Below are 5,905 nucleotides of genomic sequence, written 5' to 3'. Positions count from 1 at the left end.
ACGATAACCACCGCGCGAGGCTACACTCATTGGTCCGCACACATCGGTATGTATGATTTCCAATAAGTCCGTAGCTCGCTCCATAATACCAGAGAATGGAGTCTTAGTCATTTTTCCCATTAGACATGCTTCGCATCTATCAAGTGACTCAAAGTCAAGTGATTCAAGTAATCCATCGGTATGGAGTTTGTTCATGCGTTTCACTCCAATATGACCAAGACGACAGTGCCACATATAAGTAAAATTATCATTCAATTTAATTCGCTTAGCATCAATGTTATGAATATGTGTATCACTACTATCGAGATCTAACAGAAATAAACCATTCTTTTCGTGTGCTCGACCATAAAAGATATTATTCATAAAAATAGAACAACCATTATTCTCAGACTTGAATGAATAACCGTCTTGCATTAAACAAGATCCAGATATAATGTTCATGCTCAACGCGGGTACAAAATAACAATTATTGAGGTTTAAAACTAATCCCGAAGGGAGATGTAGAGGAAGTGTGCCGATAGCGATCACATCGACTTTGGATCCATTTCCAACGCGCATCGTCACTTCATCCTTCAATAGTCTTCGTTTATTCTTTAGTTCCTGTTTCGAGTTACAAATATGAGCAACCGAACCAAGTATCAAATACCTAGGTACTAGTACGAGAACCAAGTAAGATAAACATCTATAACATGTATATCGGATATACCTTCTTTCTTCTTCTTGACAAGGCCGCTCTTCGGATCCGCCAAATACTTGGAGCAATTACGCTTCCAGTGTCCCTTCTCCTTGCAGTAATAGCACTCAGCATCAGGCTTAGGGCCAGTCTTAGGTTTCACAGGAGGCGTGGCAGCTTTCTTGCCACCCTTCTTGAATTTTTCCCTTAGACTTGCCCTGTTTCTTGAAACTGGTGGTCTTGTTGACCATCAACACTTGGTGCTCTTTCTTGATCTCAATCTCAGCAGATTTTAGCATGGCGAAGAGTTCAGGTAACTCTTTGTTCATGTTCTCGCATATTGTAGTTCATCACAAAGTTCTTGTAACTAGGTGGCAGTGATTGAAGGACATGATTAATCCCCGATCTGTTAGGAATCACTATTCCCAAGTCACTGAGTTTCTTCGCATGCCCGGTCATGGCGAGCATGTGCTCACTAACGGAGCTGCCTTCTTCCATCATGCAGCTCGAAGAAGTGTTTTGATGCTTCATAGCATTCCACGGCCGCATGAGTTTCAAAGATAGCTTTCAGCTCATTGACCAACTCATGAGGATCGTGGTGCTCAAAACGTTTTTGAAGATCGGCTTCCGACCGCATAGGATGGCACACCGAACTTGAGAGTACCGAGTTTTCCGAGTCGCGTAAACATTCTTTACTTCATCGGTTTCGGTTCAGCAGGAGGGTCACCTAGCGGTGCATCAAGCACATATTGCAGATTTCCGCCGGCGAGGAAAATCCTCACATGACGGAACCGGTCGGTGAAGTTGCTACCGTTGCTCTTAAGGTTTTCTTTCTCTAGGAACTGGTTAAAATTGATTGGGGACGCCATATCTACAACATATATTTGCAATAGTTTAGACTAAGTTTATGACAAATTGAGTTCAAATTTTAATTCAACAAAATTAAAAACTAGGTGAACTCCCACTCAAAACAATATCCCTCGAATTGTCTTAGTGATCACACGAACCAAATCCACCACACCAAGTCCGATCATCACGAGACAAGATGTAACATCAATGGCGAACACTCAAAGTGTTCATCATATCAATCATATGATTCATGCTCTACCTTTCGGTATCACGTGTTCCGAGACCATGTCTGTACATGCTAGGCTCGTCAAGGCCACATTAGTATCCGCATGTGCAAAAACTGGCTTGCACCTGTTGTATGCACTTGTTGAGTCTATCACACCCGATCATCACGAGATGCTTCGAAGCGACAAGTCTTGGCAATGGTGCTACTAAGGATGAACACTTTATTATCTTGATATTTTAGTGAGAGGGATCATCTTATAATGCTACCGTCGCGATCTAAGCAAAATAAGATGCATAAAAGGATTAACATCACATGCAGTTCATATGTGATATGATATGGCCCCTTTGTCTTTGCGCCTTTGATCTTCATCTCCAAAGCACGGACATGATCTCCATCATCAACGGGCATGATCTCCATCATCGTTGGCGTAGCGTCAAGGTCAATGGCGCCGTCTTCATGATTGTTCTCCCACGTAGCAACTATTACAACTTCTTTGAAATACTACTCAACATGAAATTTAAAGACAACCATAAGGCTCCCGCCGGTTGCCACAATACAATAATGATCATCTCATACATATTCATCATCACATTATGGCCATATCACATCACCAAACCCTCGCAAAAACAAGTTAGACGTTCTCTAATTTGGTTTGCATATTTTACGTGGTTTAGGGTTTTCGAGTGAGATCTAATCTACCTACGAACATGAACCACAACGGTGATACTAGTGTTGTCAATAGAAGAGTAAATTGAATCTTCACTATAGTAGGAGAGACAGACACCCGCAAAGCCACTTATGCAATACAAGTTGCATGTCGAGCGTGGAGCAAATCTCATGAACGCGGTCATGTAAAGTTAGCCCGAGCCGCTTCATCCCACTATGCCACAAAGATGCAAAGTACTCAAACTAAAGACAACATAAGCATCAACGCCCACAAAACCATTGTGTTCTACTCGTGCAACCATCTATGCATAGACACGGCTCTGATACCACTGTAGGGATTCGTTGCATACAAAACAAAAAATATCCTACCGCGAGAACGCAATCCAAGCCAAGAAGCAATCTAGAAGACGGGAGCAACGAGGGGATGAACGAGACTCACCCTTGAAGATTTCCAAAGCCTACAAGATGAGGCTCTTGTTGCTACGGTAGACGATCACTTGCCGCTTTCGAAAGCGCGTAGAAGATCTTGACGGTGCCACAATCGGGCAGCACCTCCGTACTCGGTCACACGTTCGGTGTTGATGAAGACGACGTCCTTCTTCCCGTTCCAGCGGGCAGCGGAAGTAGTAGCTCCTCCTTGAATCCGGCAGCACGACGGCGTGGTGGCGGTGGCGATGGAGATCTCCGGCGGAGCTTCGCTAAGCGTTGCGGGAGAGGGGGAGGAGTGGGGCGGCTAGGGTTTGGGGAGAGGGGGTGGCCGGCCTCCTTGGGGTGCGGTGATACGTCTCCGACGTATCGATAATTTCTTATGTTCCATGCCACATTATTGATGATATCTACATGTTTTATGCATACTTTATGTCATTATTATGCGTTTTCCGGAACTAACCTATTGACGAGATGCCGAAGGGCCGGTTCTCGTTTTCTCGCTGTTTTTGGTTTCAGAAATCCTAGTAAGGAAATATTCTCGGAATTGGACGAAATCAACGCCCAGGGTCCTATTTTTCCACGAAGCTTCCGGAAGTCCGAAGGGGAAACGAAGTGGGGCCACGAGGTGGGGACACGAGTAGGGCGGCGCGGCCCAAGCCCTGGCCGCGCCGGCCTAGTGTGTGGTCCCACCAGGACTCCACCGACCTTGCCCTTCCGCCTACTTAAAGTCTCCGTCGCGAAAACCCTACCACGTTGGACGAAACCAGAGAAAACCTTCCAGAGCCGCCGCCATCGCGAAGCCAAGATCTGGGGGACAGGAGTCTCTGTTTCGGCACGCCGCCGGGACGGGGAAGTGCCCCCGGAAGGCTTCTCCATCAACACCACCGCCATCTTCATCAACGCTGCTGTCTCCCATGAGGAGGGAGTAGTTCTCCATCGAGGCTCGGGGCTGTACCGGTAGCTATGTGGTTCATCTCTCTCCTATGTACTTCAATACAATAATCTCATGAGCTGCCTTACATGATTGAGATTCATATGATGATGCTTGTAATCTAGATGTCATTATGCTAGTCAAGTGGGTTTTACTTATGTGATCTCCGGAGACTCCTTGTCCCACGTGTGTAAAGGTGACGAGTGTGTGCACCGTGTGGGTCTCTTAGGCTATATTTCACAGAATACTTATTCGCTGTTATGAATGGCATAGTGAGGCGCTTATTTATATCTCTTTATGATTGCAATGTGTTTTGTATCACAATTTATCTGTGTGCTACTCTAGTGATGTTATTAAAGTAGTTTATTCCTCCTGCACGGTGTAATGGTGACAAGTGTGTGCATCGTGTAGTACTTGGCGTAGGCTATGATTGTGATCTCTTGTAGATTATGAAGTTAACTATTGCTATGATAGTATTGATGTGATCTATTCCTCCTTTCGTAGTGTGAAGGTGACAGTGTGCATGCTATGTTAGTACTTGGTTTGGTTATGTTGATCTGTTATGCACTCTAAGGTTATTTAAATATGAACATTGAATATTGTGGAGCTTGTTAACTCCGGCATTGAGGGTTCGTGTAATCCTACACAGTTAGTGGTGTTCATCATCCAACAAGAGGGTGTAGAGTCTAGCATCTATTTATTTATTCTGTTATGTGATCAATGTTGAGAGTGTCCACTAGTGAAAGTATGATCCCTAGGCCTTGTTCCTAAATATCGCTATCGCTGCTTGTTTACTTGTTTTACCGCATCTTTACTTCCTGCAATATTACTACCATCAACCGCACGCCAGCAAGCACTTTTCTCGGCGCCGTTACTACTGCTCATATTCATTCATACCACCTGTATTTCACTATCTCTTCGCCGAACTAGTGCACCTATCGGGTGTGTTGGGGACACAAGAGACTTCTTGCTTTGTGGTTGCAGGGTTGCATGAGAGGGATATCTTTGACCTCTTCCTCCCTGAGTTCGATAAACCTTGGATGATCCACTTAAGGGAAAACTGCTGCTGTTCTACAAACCTCTGCTCTTGGAGGCCCAACACTGTCTACAAGAATAGAAGCACCCGTAGACATCAAGCTATTTTCTGGCGCCGTTGCCGGGGAGGTAAGGTAAAAGGTATTCACATCCTCCGACTACTAAGCTATTTCCTAGTCTTGTTGCCGGTGTGTGAGTGCTTGAAGCTATTTCCTTTAGATCCTGCAATTGCATCTTTTTGTTTCTTGTTTACACTAGTTAGGCATAATGGACAACAATGAGCTTCTTATTCTATTTCCTGATTTAAGACATGGATGGTTTGATGTGAAAATTAAAAAATCTATGGAACATATTAGTATGAACGCTTTGAACACCAATGTTGCTAATGATATGGAAAATTCTAAGCTTGGGGAAGCTGGCTTTGATGAGCATGATATTTTTAGTCCCCCAAGCATTGAGGAGAAAATTTACTTTGACGATGCTTTGCCTCCTATTTATGATGATTATAATGATATTGGTCTTTTGGTACCGCCTACTATGGAGGATAATGCTTATTATGATTATACTATGCCTCCTACACTTGATGAGAATAATAATAATGATAGCTACTTTGTTGAATTTGCTCCCACTACAACTAATAAAATTGATTATGCTTATGTGGAGAGTAATGATACTTTTATGCATGAGAATAAGAATGCTTTATGTGATACTTATATTGTTGAGTTTGTTCATGATGCCTCTGAAAATTATTATGAGAGAGGAAAATATGGTTGTAGAAATTTTCATGTTACTAAAACACCTCTCTATATGCTGAAATTTTTGAAGTTGCACTTGTTTTATCTTCCTATGCTTGTTACTTTGCTCTTCATGAACTTGTTTATTTACAAGATTCCTATGCATAGGAAGCATGTTAGGCTTAAATGTGTTTTGAATTTTCCTCTTGATGCTCTCTTTTGCTTCAAATACTATTTCTTGAGAGTGCATCATTAAAACTGCTGAGCCTATCTTAATGGCTATAAAGAAAGAACTTCTTGGGAGATAACCCATGTGTTTATTTTACTACAGTACTTTTTTTTTATATTTGAGTCTTGGAAGT

Source organism: Lolium rigidum, chromosome 6 (genome assembly GCF_022539505.1).
Source record: "Lolium rigidum isolate FL_2022 chromosome 6, APGP_CSIRO_Lrig_0.1, whole genome shotgun sequence".
NCBI lineage: Eukaryota > Viridiplantae > Streptophyta > Magnoliopsida > Poales > Poaceae > Lolium > Lolium rigidum.
Note: the sequence above shows the minus strand (reverse complement) of the source record.